Below are 14544 nucleotides of genomic sequence, written 5' to 3'. Positions count from 1 at the left end.
ACAGAATAGCATATCTCCATTTTAACTTTAATAGCCTTATTTTCATTTGACCACAGAATACATACCAAAGTAAAGAATGAGTATTTAAAAAAATCACAAGGAAAGTTTATGTCAAAAGGTGATAGGATATTGTAAAGCAACTGCAAACTCAGTCCCAGGGGAGCACGATGCTGTGTTACAGTTAGGGGGTCAGGCTAACTGTATGACTTCTATCAGGAAGTCTATATTCAGCAATAAACAAGGAGACTGAAAGTCAAGTCTGAAATAACAGGCCAGTGAAAGTGATTCCAAAGTGAGAGGTGGCAAGAACCTGACTCGGAGACCAGATTGTGGAAAAAGAGAAAGAGGAAAAAGCATGGCCTCTGCAGAAAAGCAAGTTGGTAAATTCCTTTAATTTGGGTGAAGAGAACTCTTGATGGTCATGGGGATATAGTGATATAAAAGAAAATGCAAATATCTGTCATTCACCATCTCAAATTTAAACCACAATAAAGCAATGAACTTTCATGGGTTAAAGCATCAGGTGAAGTGATGGCTTCCTAAAATGTACATATAAATAGGACCCACCCACACACACACACACACAAAAAAACAATTTCCAAATTTTCCAACAAAAAATACTCCTTGGTCTTTAATCACATTCCTTAGTATTTATTCAAACAAATGAAAACTTATAGTCACACAAAAACTTGTGCTTGAGTGTTTATAGTAGCTTTATTCATAATTGAAAGCAACAAAGCTTTGTTGAATAGAGGTGGATGGATGAATAAACTGTGGGACATCCAAACAATGAATTATTATTCATCACTAATAAGAAATGGGCTATCAAGACACAAAAAGACATGGAAGAATCTTAAATGCATATATCTAAGTGAAAGAAGCCAATCTGAAAAGACTACATACTGTATGATTCCAAACACATTTTAGAAAAGGCAAAACTAGACAGACAGTAAAAAAAAAAAAAAAAAAAAAAAAAGTCATTGGTTGCCAGAGATTAGAGTGAGAGGAGGGTAAACAGATGGAGCACAGAGGATTTTTAGGGCAGTAAAAATATTCTGTATGATACTGTAATGATGTATACATGTCATTATACATTTATTCAAACCCATGGAGTGCTCAACATTAGGAGTGAACTTATATGTAAACTGTGGACTTTGGGTGATAATGATGTGTCAATGTGGGTTCATCAGTTGTAATATATATAACATTCTGATGCTGAAGTGGGGGCAGCTGTGCATGTGTGAGGGTAGGGAACATAATGGAAATCTTAGTACCTTCTCCTCAATTTTGCTGTGAACTTAAATTTGCTCTAAAAATTAAAGTCTATTATAAAAAAAGACTTGAAAACAACAACAAAATAAGTGCTTTTTTTTTCTGCCCTGACAAATCACACTCCATTGGTTCTGAAATGATTAATTCTGAGTCTTTTTAAAATTCAAAATACATTATTATCATGTCATGTTGTTATTACTTATTACATTTGCTATCTAGAAAATACAAAAACCTAATTATATTTTCCTCGCAGACACTGCCACAATTGAATAATAATAAAAGTTTCTTGATTGGCTAGTAGCCAGTATTTATTAACACAAACACAAGAAAATACAGTAAATATGCAGGTAACTGTCAAAGATTTTTGTTCTACCAGTTTGTCCGTTACAAATGAAAAAAGCACTACTGATATTTTGCTCATGAGGCCTCCCTCACATCTGAAACTTCATCATGGATCACTGTGACAATTCTAAACTTCATGAATAGGTCTTATAGGTTATTTCATTTTCAATATCAAAAGGGTGTACAAACTTTTTCCCACTATCAAATTTATTTCCTTTCAATAAACATTACCTTGATACATTAATCAAGCTTCCCCCTCTCCCCCATTTGATTAACAGCATAGTAGGCAAAGTGGCAGTTACTTTGTTTTTTAAATTGCTGTTTCCTCTACCCTGGTCTGTGTGGCTCAGTTGGTCAGAGCATCATCCCATACACCAAAAGGTTGTGAGTTCGGATCCCCAATCGGGGCATCATGTATAGTAGGCAACTGATCTCTCTCTCTCTCTCCTTCCCTCTCTCTACTCTCTCTTCTTTCCTCTCTCTAAAACATATCTTTGGGTGAAGATTTTAAAAAATGATTGTTTCTCCCACCCCCAGTATGAGAGGACTATTTTTGAGAATAATCTTCTAAAGATGAATAAAAAGATTGTGTTTGTTTAAAATAATTCTTTAAAATAAAATAATGATAAGGAATCTTCTTCATGGTCCAGTCTCTTGCATTAGTATGAATCTACTCCATATCATACCTGAAAGTTATCCAATCCTTGGCCAATATTTACCAAAGGGGGAACAACAAATAGAAGTTGGTAAATTATGCCCTTTCTTCATCAGTGTCTTCATCTAGCTTCTATTTGGGACTCTCTTGTATGTATTTCACAGCACCCTGTACCCCACCTTCAGATACGCCCCAGCGTTGTAAGTTTATACTTGATGACTATCTGCTTCCCCCATAGCCAACATCACACAGCTCTTAAGTGGCCCGGTCAGGACTTATTCAAGCCTGTGAGGCCTACATATTCTGTCTACTGTATCAAGTGCCTTCTGATCGACCTTGAAACCATCTCATTTTCTTTTGGTAGTCTTATTCGAAAGGACTATGCAAATGAATAAATTGGTGTGTTATCCTTCCTTCTGTTAACATAAATGATCCACACAGCACTGTCACTTCCTTTCCCTCACTTTACACTCTGACTATATTCAGTAGTGACACATTTCACAACTTAACACACACCCTTCCATTTTCTGAGAAGTGGTGGTATTCACCCAACAGTGTGAGTCATACAGTATGTAGTCTTTTCAGCGCTCTTCATAGACCACACATAAGCCACACAGGAGGATCAGTCTTTAGCGGAGATGAACCCTTAAAACAAAGGTTTTGATTCCACATCTGAATATGGGGTTCTGTCCCTCCTTAAAATTCACCCAGAGGCTAAGGCCTTGAGTGAAACCCACAGACATCAATGAGAACTGGGACCTCTGCTCGGCAGTGAAGAAGTAAGCACTCCACCAAGTCCCCCTTCCTATAGCACTGCCCCCCCCTCGGGGCATTTTCTCAGGACTCTCAGAGGGCTAGGCTGTGGACACAGAGCACTTGCATGTCAGCAAAGCATCTGATAGCCACTGAAAGCCCAGCTGATCAAGATAGGGAATCCTGGGCCAAGTATCAATTCAGTTCGGTGAACTCAGAGTTGACTGAGCACCAATATCACTGAAGAGAAACATTCACCTGGAAGGAGGCCCTTGCACGGCAGGAGTATCGTTCTTGTTTATCGTTTTCATCAGGGTGTGCTTATGATCACACAATTTACAAGTGAAAGGGGGTAGTAAATTAATTGGAAGAAAGAATAAAAATTGTAAATGATATCAACAGACTGGAATGACTGCCAAAACTGATCAAAAAAACAAAAGAACCCCACCCCACCCCCTCCACCCCCATGCCAAATTAACAGAGATAAAATCCTGCTTTTAATTGTAAAAAAAAAAAAAAAAAAAAATCCAATATCTATGTTTCCAATCTGCTTGGCTGGGACAACGCTCCCTGTTCACAAGTTCTGCAGTGACTCTGGCCCCAGGCTCTGAGTGGCTGAGGTTCCAGGCCATGGACACTCAGACTCATATCAGTGTTATGATCCTGGCTTCAGACCTGGGGCTTTTATCCTTTGGGCTAAAGCTCCTATCTTGAGACCCACTCCCATTTCAGCAGTTGTAACTTGTTCTGGACCCAACCCTTTTCATCAGCTTCCTGGCTAGAGTCTTGTTCCTGCACACCGGACCCTCTGACCCTCCCCTTGCTCAGCCAGCAGGGCTGCTGCTAAACATCTATCCCTCTAGACCTCTGCCTGTGGAAGAACCGCCTGGTGCTATGCCTTACCAAAGTGTCCTAGCTGCCTCCTGTGTACTGCCTGCTACTGGTACCGTTCCCACGAGCATGGCCCAGCCCATGGATCTACCTCTTTTCTGGATTCCTGTCTGGACTATATTCTGGATCCCAAAGTTGATCTGATCCTTCTACTGACAGGAACCCAACTCTTCTACATGGCAGGGTAAAAGGGAAAAGGTTTAAAGCAATTCATATTTTAAAGTCTTAAGGATTTTTATTGAAAACAAGCTCAATGCAAGCTGTGTGATAGAGTGGCTAAATGAGAGATGTAATCTTGGTCTGCATTAGTTAAGTATATAATGATGTGGAAAATATGTGCATCTCCTAAGAACTAACAGTCTAGGTACAGAGTCCTTACTCTACCCTGGGTAACCCATCTCTGAAAAACTATTCATGTTTGAGAGCCACATTTTAAAAGAGGCAATGACAAAAAGGGAATGCATCTAGGAGGAAGTTATCAGAATGACAGAATTCCTGACATCAGGTAAGTCAGAATATTTGTAAAGACCAGGGTTGTTGCCCCAGGAAAGCAGGATTTGCAACGTTTCAGGTGCTTAAGAGCTCTCATATGTAGGAGAACCCAGAGGTTTACATTCTGAAAGGCAACTTAGAGATCTGTGTGCAGGAACAGAGAGGGAGGGATGGGCTAAGCGGTAAGTGCTGGTCCTATGTCTAAACTCAGTTCCCCTAAAGACTGAAAGGATCTGATTTCAAAGGCCCTTCTCACTCTCAGAACCCAGAATTCTTCATTTTTATGTGAACCCCAATCTGAGAAAGAAGATAAGCATGGCCTTCCCTTTCCGAGGCCAAAGAGACAAGGTCAGGTCTTAGGTCTTCCTAATAGCTCCTTCCAGGAAAATCAAACTCATTAAAGTAATATGTGAAACATGTGGTTACAAGCTTGTTTCAGGAAATGAAAATATAGAAATTTCCCAGGAGAAGTTGTGGGAGGCAGAAAAATGTCCACTTCCTTCACCAGATATTCACTTCCTATTCCCCGTAATGTCACTTTCTATGGCATGTATGGTATAGTATGATAGGATAGGATAGGATAGGATAAGTTAAGAGACTGGAGAGGAGCAGCTTATCCTGGATTGTCTAGTGGGCTCTAGAAGCCAGTACAGGCAGGCAGCCTTATAGGAGGGATAAAGAAGGAGATGTGATAGAGACATGCAGAGGCAAAGACCATAAGAAGGAAGAGGCAGAGACTGGAGTGATGTGGCCATAATTCAAGGAACACCTGTAGCCACCAGGAGCTGGAGGGCAAGTAACAGATTTCTCTAAAAGCCACTGGAGGAAATTCAGTTTTACTGATATTTTGATATTGGACTCAGGCCTCTAAAACTATAAGAGAATACATTTCTGTTGTTTTAAACCCCAAGTTTATGGTCATTTGTTATGGCAGCCACAAGTTAATCCAGAAAGTTTTCTGCTTAAATAAAATTTTGTTGTGGACAAAAAGTGGGTAGTATTAACTTTTTTTTTTAAAGTCAAAAGCTTGAATTAATGTATTTTTATGGCTTATTCCATACCAGTCTCAGAACAAGTGCAACTCTGTTTTTGAAAGAGTTTAGGGGCAGGGACAAAAGCATCTTTCAAGCTATTCTTCGTACACATTTTACTAATAATCTCCTTCACAGACAATTTCAGCAGACAAAAAGTCTATGCAAGGCCAACAACTAAATGATCCCAATCTCTACATAGCAGGCCTGCTGCAGTGGAACAAATTATGCAGCTCCTCACAGCTATAGGAGAAAGCCTACAGAGTGGTGGAAACTCGTCTTGATTCTCTATTTTAATGTGGGCAATACTTCTCCCCAAGCTCTCCCGGCAACATCTTGCTCTCGCCTTGTAGAATGATGAATGCTACTGAGATGAAGAATACAATGAAATGATCCCAAGACTAGAAACCAGCCATGGAAAGACAATGAGTGTCCCACAGGCCTCCCCAGACTCCAACTGCCACAGAATGCCATCCTTGGAACTCATTCTAATGCTGTTATCTAGGGTACCACCTGGTGAACCACATCAGGTTGGAAGAGATGGTTCCTCTTTTAAATTTTCTAATTTCTTCCTAATAAAAACATCCTTAAAACCAAAAGTAAGAAAGTCTTTTTACATTAACTGAAGAGAAAATGAAAAAATGTGTATAAAATTTACAGTTAAATACATGAGGCTGATGATGAATCAGTCTTTTGCTCTGCTGAGCTTTAGAACAAGAGAACATCCACCCTGGAGTGGAAAGAGAAGGAAGTGCCAGGTCCCAGGCTTACTTTTGGAACTTGCCACTTCCTAGATGTAAGTTTTTGGGCAAATCATTTAACTTCTGTTGGATTTCACTTTCCTCACTTATAAAATAGTGCAACTGAGTAAGATAGCATGTGGACTAGTAACAGTGGTCGGCAACCAGTGGTCTGTGAGTTCCGAAAGGTTGGTAACCGCTGGAATAAAACAGTAGTTGGCCTATAGCTATTCATTAATGTTTGAGAAACGAAAGATTTAACCTTTCTGCATCCCAGACAATGTAAGTCATCAAAAATTTTCAATTCTTTACTCAGATGACAAGTAAATACTGTTATCTGTAGCTCTTCCAAAGGGTCATAAATATCTCCCTGAGTTTGTAATGTCTAGGAAAAAAAGATTGGGTCGGCAAATAAGTAATTGCGGGTTTCACACATATATGGCTTCAGTTGAATTTTTAGGTTTGCAGACGTAGTACAAATGTAAAACACATTTTGTTATTTGATAGTTGGCTATTCAGCTGTTAATCAGTAAAAAAAGTTTTTTGATCTGTTTTGTAGTTTTTGTTTGGCGTTCGTTGAAAAATGGAAAATCAAAAGGAACATTTTCGTCATATTTTGCTTTTTTATTTCCGCAAAGGGAAAAACGCATCGCAAGCTCATAAAAAGTTATGTACTGTTTATGGTGACGAAGCCTTAAAAGAACGGCAGTGTCAAAATTGGTTTGCCAAATTTCGTTCTGGTGATTTTTCACTCAAAGATGAAAAACGCTCTGGTCGTCCAGTTGAAGTTGATGACGCCCTAATCAAAGCAATAATCAATTCGGACTGTCACAGTACAACACGTGAGATTGCAGAGAAGCTTCATGTATCACATACATGCATTGAAAATCACTTAAAACAACTTGGCTATGTTCAAAAACTCGATACATGGGTTCCTCACGAACTGAAAGAATCACAGTTAACGCAACGCATTAGCAGCTGCGATTTGCTAAAGAAACGTAATGAAAATGATCCATTTTTAAAACGACTGATAACTGGCGATGAAAAATGGGTTGTTTACAACAATATCAAGCGGAAAAGATTGTGGAGCAGGCCAGGTGAACCAACTCAAACAACATCAAAAGCTGATATTCATCAAAAGAAGGTTTTGTTATCAGTTTGGTGGGATTACAAAGGAATTGTCTACTTTGAACTCTTACCACCCAACCGAACGATCAATTCTGATGTCTGCATTGAACAACTAACGAAATTAAACAATGCAGTTGAAGAACAGCGGCCCGAATTGACAAATCGAAAAGGTGTTGTATTCCATCATGACAATGCAAGGCCACACACATCTTTGGTCACTCGGCAAAAATTAATGGAGCTTGGTTGGGATGTTTTGCCACATCCACCATATAGTCCTGACCTTGCACCATCTGATTACTTTTTGTTTCGATCTTTACAAAACTCCTTGAATGGTAGAAATTTCAATAATGATGATGATGTCAAATCGTACCTGATTCAGTTTTTTGCTAATAAAAACCAGAAGTTTTTTGAACTTGGGATTATGATGCTGCCTGAAAGACGGCAAAAGGTCATTGATCAAAATGGGCAATACATTACAGAATAAAGTTATTTAGTTCCATGAAAAAATTGTCTTTGATTTTCTTTAAAAAATCCGCAATTACTTAGCTGCCGACCCAATACCTTTGATTATCTTAGAAATCTGAATTGGCAGAAGGGCAAGTTCTTTCTTCTTGGACAGTAGCACTTAATTTTACAATCTAGAGATTTATGTAAAAGAAAGTTGGTCAGTTATTATGGATGATGCATAACAACTACTTTGGGTCCAAGACTAAAAATGTTTGCCCGTCAGTTTAAAACAGAATTCTAAGCAAGCTCCTCCTTCCTGAACACTGTCCCCTAACCCAAAGCCATCCCTTTCCCTGACCCCCAGTCACTAGGGAGCAGGCTGTGTGAAGCATGGCCTTCACTCATTAATTACCTAGTGACAAAGGCTGGTCTTTCCTGGGCCAATCTGTGTGTAAGGTTGGGGCAGTGGGCATGGAGAATGGAAGCTGACTTGGCATCCTATAGGCTCTGGGGCTAAACTTAGTATCTCATAGGCACTGGGGCTAGCGGCCCTATGCATGAACATCGGAAGAATTCAACTCCCATGTGTGCTAGGAGTAGCCCTCTCCAGTCCCCACAAGTACTGGTAAGCCCTCCCCTCCATTTAGGAAGCAATGGCTTCTACAGATGGTAGAGAGTTTGACCTATGCTGTTTTTACCTTCCTCCCCTTTTTAAAAAATAAGTATTTTTACGGAATTTTAGAGAGAGGAAGGAGAGGGAGAGACAGAAACATTAATGAGAGAGAGAAACATAGACTGCCTGCCTCTGGCACTCCCCCTACTACCCTGTTTCCCCCAAAATAAGACAGTTTTTTCTTATATTAATTTTTCTCCCTAAGTTGTGTTAGGTCTTATTTTCAGGGGATGCCTTATCTTTCCATGCACTAGGTCTTATTTTCGGAGGATGTCTTATTTTCGGGGAAACACGGTAGGGATACAGCCCACAACTCCGGTATGTGACCTGACGGGAAATCAAACCAGCAACCTTTTGGTGCACCAGAAGATGCCCAACCAACTGAGCCACACCGACCAGGGCCTTTCCTTACTCCTCTTACTCTCCCTCTTAACTCCATAGAACAACTAACACACACTGAGATGCTGCCATCACACACCCATCTAGCCACAGCCCAATGTCTTCCAAGTGACCAGCATTCTCAAGCCTTTGGACACAGGTAAGCACTGCTGACCTGGAAATCCTATTCCTGGAAATCCTATTCCTTCTCACTCGGGAAAATCCTGTATGAATTAATTTTTATACCTCTAACCGGCTGTGTAGGAATCATGTACCCATGGCTTTAAAACTTGATTCCAGACACAGTCTCAAATTGAAGTCTCAACCGTTTAAAACCAGATTTTGTCTTTATAAGACTATTATGCCCACAATAAGAATCCAAGATATTTTTATTGTTTCTCTTGAGACTTTATTAAAACAAAATAAACATTGTAAACTGAACAACTTCCACATACATTCTACATTTACAGACTAACACATTTCAAGAAACTCACAGAAAAAACATCTCTAAAGCAAGAAATGATTTTTCTATTTGTTTTTCTATTTGAGTGACTATTTTTATTTGGGGAGGCATGTGTCTATCAAATAGACAGTAGCATTTGTGGCCGTAGTTGTGGCCTGAAGGCAACTATCTAAATCTTGCAAACAGTTGGAATAGCAACAAAGGAATTCTTAGCCTCACTCAAACTACAGAAATGATGGGGCCTCTCTCAGGGCAGATGCCGAAATTCTTAAAAAAAAATTTTTTTTATTGATTTCAGAGAGGAAGGGAGAGGGAAAGAGAGTTAGAAACATCAATGATGAGAAAGAATCATTGATCTGCTGCCTTCTGCATGCCCCACACTGGGAATAGAGCTTGCAACCCAGATATGTGCCCTGATTGGGAATCGAACGGTGACCTCCTGGTTCATAGGTCGATGCTCAACCACTGAGCACACCAGTCTGGGCCAAAATACTTTAGTCACACTAAACCTAGGCCATGTATAATACATGAAAACCAAATGTCTCTCCTCAGCCCTTTGAGAGTAGTTATGACCAAAGTAGATGTTATTTTAATCAAATCCATTTAAATTATGATTTAAATTACAAACAGGATGATTCAATTTAACCAGTTTTACTTTAAAAAATGCATTTTTGTTCCTCAATATGTAATAACTTACTCAATATGTAACCTAATTACATATTCTTTAAATTCAGTTAAGTATGAGTTTTACTTTTAGAAGATAAACTTTATATATTTAAATCTGATTTATGGAAATCATACTCAGAAGTGTACCTCTAAACAATTCTAGAAGATTCTGTACAAAAAGAAAGCTTTAATATTTCCTTTGTGCTTTTACAGTCCTCCCTCCTTTATCTTCAGATTCTCTTTGCTTACCCAGATTTGTTCATTTTAAAGAATTATCCATTCATTTGTCTGCTTGAAACTTTGTATTTTTGGAGAGAAAGCCAAGGAATGATTGTCTTATCATCAGAAAATGCTATTAACAAGCATAGTTTCCACAGATAAAACCTATGGATGGAAAAGAGAAACATGATATCTGGCATACAAAATAATATTTTTTACTTTGCCACCTACCATACTTGCTTTCATTGGCTCCCATTATCCTTTAATTTAGTCAGGTACCATTCATTCATGCCTCAAGTCAACCTTTTAAGAGGAAGGCTAAAAGCCAGGCACTATGCTTAGCACATGTAAGGATTTAGTCCTAACCAAGCTTACAGTTCAATAGAGAACACAGATAATTCACAGTTATTGTACAAACAACTATACAACAATGATAGTTAATAAGTGCAAAGTGGTAGGACAACTCCATGCAGGTTGGGAGAGAGAGTGTCAAGGAAATCCTCTCTAGAAAGTAACATTGCTTTTTTAATTACTTACTCATGAAACCTTTAAAAAAAGATTATAGAAATATATTGTCTCAAATATTATAGCAATTCCAAGGTAAGACAGGATATGGGAAAGAGAAGTCTTACTTCTGCTATTATGGTACCTTGAGCAACTAACGGTAAGGGACATGGTTCCCTCACAAGATTATTACAACTGTCAAGTGTGACACATATAAAGTACTCAGTATGTAGTGGAAGTCCAATAAACTATAGACAATAATTAATAATTACAGAATTTATTATTTATGTTTGACTTTGGCATGTCAAAATAAAGCCAACTTTCCATTCAGTTCTGTCTTTACAAAAATATTCAACTGAAAGAGAAAATTCAAAATTCCATTAAAAAATACACACTATAATAGATCAACCGAAGGATTTGTATACATGCATATAAGTACAATCAATGGACATAAAACTCTGGGGAGGGAGAGTATGTATGGGAGGGAGGGGGGCAAAAAAAAATCAATAAAATATATTTTTTTAAAAATACACACTAAGACTTTTGTGACCTTTTTCACTTGGATTGGCCAATTGTCATCATTCAGTTGTACAATAGCAGATATATAAACAGAGAAAAAAGAACCAGTTGATACATCTGTGCTCAACAGTATTACCAATATTAGAAAAATATTATAGAATTGGAGCTTTTGAATTAGAGCTTTTAAAACAGCAAACTCCCAAAGGGCAGTTAACCACTCTACTGAGAGGGTGTAAGTAGAGCCCTTCAGAGGTAGTTCAAATTCACACAGTCCAAGAAGCATTTCCCACCCCATTTTTAGCTTCTCTCATTCTGAATTCCCTCAATACTTACAAACACACAACCCACAGACAGGGGGGTCACACTGCTCATTCCCCCATAAGACACTCACTGTACCTCCAGGTACAAACCACAAGCCTGTGCCTTCAAGGAGTTCCCAACCTGTGGTGGGCCTTACTAAGCATTCTTCAGATTGGTGGCTAACGGTCCTTTTTCCTTTTTGGCACAAAGTCCAAATCAGAAAAACCAAAAAATATGTGTGGTTTGTGTTTTTAAGTTAAAAAATAAAGATCTTTACTTGGTCCTGGAAAAGAGACCACTTTACTCATGAGAAAAACGAGGCCCAGAGAAGAGGAAAGATTTGCATAAGGTCTCAGAGCAAGTGAACAGCAGAGCTAAAGAAGTTAATTAATTCCACTCAGGCTTCCCACCCCATTTACTGAGCGCTCCTGTCTGCCAAGCATTGGGTTGTACAGGGAATGCAAGGTAATGGGCCTGCCTCCTGCATAAATTGGACCTCCCCCCGCTCATGGTTACAGGATTCACCTCAGCCTGAGCTGCACCAGGCATGGCACCCCCTGCAGCCTAGAGCTGCATCAGGGATTTCCTGGACTGCTCCACCAGAGATTCCAGCTGTTCTGTGCTACTCCAACCTGAGGTGGCTCCTGACACCCAAAAGCTCCAGTCTGCTGTGAGCCTGACCTGACCCAAGAGAGACACAATGCTTATTCCTCTTTCCCCAGAGGCAGTACCTTTGCCAACCCGGGCTTCCACAGCCAAAACCTCAGTGTACAGGGATTCTAAAAAGACTCCCCTCTGCCTGGCTTTGACTAGAGACTTTTTCTTTTTCTGAGTCCCCTTGGTTTGTCTGAGCTACATGACTGAAGTAGATCACAGACCATTCTGCAGGAGCTAGGGGGTTGCATGAGTCAAAGGTCAAGAAATGCTCATAACTGTTCTAGAAGGAATTTTCAAATAGTACACTTCCTCAACTTAAAGGCAGAGTGTCTGCAATGGAATAGTGCTGGTTCGGGGAGAAGCATCTCTCTTCCACCCAAATTCAAACTGAGAAATAACCCCAAGAAATAACCCTCAGATAATGAAGTGGCAGCCCCTGAGTGGCCAGGAAATCAAGGAATGAAACTCAGAACTGCTGATAAATTACACCCAAGGCAACAGAACTGGGCAGTGGAGCTTCAGGCAGAAAAGGATTCTATAGGTGGCTAGTGAGTCTTAAATCTTGCCTTTTATGGGAACCCAAAGCATCTGAAAGATGAGAGAGAAGTACAAGCAGAGAAGATGGCAAATGTTCACAGAATGAATGCATATATGGTTCTTTCATACATTCTCTCCACCAAAGAGCTTTTCTAGATAGCCCGGCCCTCAGTCTGAGCTTCCAGAGCCCCTTCTGCACAGCCTAACACACTGTATAATAATTACCTGAGTACTCATCTGTCACAGTCATTCCTATCTAATAAAGTCTCAGCATGGTATCCAACACCAGTGAGCACCAAAAAATGGTAAGTGAATGAAAGATAACCTCTTACACAGTGCTTTTATTTATTTTTCTTTTTAAAATATATTTTTAGTTGTTTTCAGAGAGGAAGAGAGGGGGGAAGGAGAGATAGAAACATCAATGATGAGAGAGAATCATTGATTGGCTACCTCCTGCACACTCTACACTGGGGATTAAGCCTGCAATTTGGGCATATGCTCCAATCTGGAATCAAACCGTGACCTCCTAGTTCATGCTCAACCACTGAGTCACGCCCTCCAGGTGAGTGCTTTTAATTCAAAGGTGCAAGTAGGGACAGAGGTAAGCAGTAGCCATCTGAGGTTGAAGAAAAACAACAAAGAATGGACTAAAGAGGACTTCCCTTAACCAGTTTGAAGAAGAGTGTTACCCATCCCATAGCAACCTTGAAGGCTCATCAGGCACAGGACAACTGCTCCATTCTATTTCTAGGGTGAAGAGACATATCATGTAGCTAAAACATATGTCCTCATACTTATCAAAATTGAGTATTACAACTCAACTTTGGGAAAGGGGAAAAGAGTAGGTTCACCTAAGTAAGCTAAGACTTGTTATTTCATATATTAGCTCCATCTCCAACTCTACCTCTCTCTTAGAAACCTATAGACTCAGTCACAATCCCAAGTTCAAAGTGGACCAAGTCTTAGGTTCCAATTGGAAACCCTTTTTAATTTATAAGGTATGTACTTTCAGTGTGAAACTTAACAACTTACTTTTTCCAGTCTAGATCAGCATCCTGCTTCTTCAAAAAACTGTAGAAGAAGAAAAAAAAAAAGAGACATCAAAAGAGAACTGAGCACTTTGCCTGTTAAACCACCCACAAAACACCACCATAAAATTTCCATTTGCTACAGAAAATCATTTTGCCCACAATTTTTTTCTTGTTCACACAATTGTTGCAAAGTCATAGTTGCCACAAACACCTGCCTGAAACTGCAAAGAACTGGCCCTGTACCACCGAAAGAAGCTAGCATTAGATTTTAACTTTCAAAAGCCAGGAAAGATAAGAATGGATGTCTTAAATGAGTGTATACACACACACACACACACACACACACACACACACACACACTTTCTTCAGGGTATCTACAAATCCTCCATAGTTGGGACACACTAAAAGTGAGTTTTTGAATTTTCTATGGTTTTGTTCAATGTACATCTTGGCTTAAATTTCTCCCAACCCCCAGTACATGTCTGTCTCACTTCCTGTCTGACTGTGGGTGGGCCCCACTGTCAAAACAACCTTCTTGAGATGACCCCCATTTCTCATTAGCTGGGGCTCCCCTCTCTGGGAGACTTGCCAACTCACCAGCCTGTACCAACTTGCCATGGAATGCTAGACCCAGGATTACCTTAGAACCTCGTGCCAAGGCCCTGGCGAGGCTGAGTGCTAATTCTGACGGTATCCATGCCCACTACACATTAATCTTTAAAGTGCTAGCAGGGGAATGGCAGATTTCCAGTTTGCTCATACACTCTGTCTACAACCTGCCAAAAGTATAGTGCCTCATTTATTATTTGCAATTTTAGCTGTTTAAACAAAAATGTCAGTATTAAT

General features: G+C 39.6%; 1 protein-coding gene across 8 annotated transcripts in view; it reads right to left on the bottom strand.

Annotated features, from left to right (window-relative positions):
- Positions 1 to 14544, bottom strand: part of FYN (FYN proto-oncogene, Src family tyrosine kinase) — a 206751-nt gene that overhangs the window by 163760 nt on the left and 28447 nt on the right. For 7 of the 8 annotated variants that reach the window (XM_036413487.2, XM_036413494.2, XM_036413492.2 and 4 more), the window contains one exon: positions 13700 to 13738. The exons of the other annotated variant lie outside the window; for it this stretch is intronic. The gene's annotated coding sequence lies outside the window, so the exon portion shown is untranslated. The remainder of the gene's footprint in view (positions 1 to 13699; positions 13739 to 14544) is intronic. 8 annotated transcript variants of the gene reach the window in all.

Source organism: Pipistrellus kuhlii, unplaced genomic scaffold (assembly GCF_014108245.1).
Source record: "Pipistrellus kuhlii isolate mPipKuh1 unplaced genomic scaffold, mPipKuh1.p scaffold_m20_p_5, whole genome shotgun sequence".
NCBI classification, from domain to species: Eukaryota; Metazoa; Chordata; class Mammalia; order Chiroptera; family Vespertilionidae; genus Pipistrellus; species Pipistrellus kuhlii.
The sequence above is the reverse complement of the archived record's forward strand: the minus strand, read 5'-3'. Positions and strand labels throughout refer to the sequence as shown.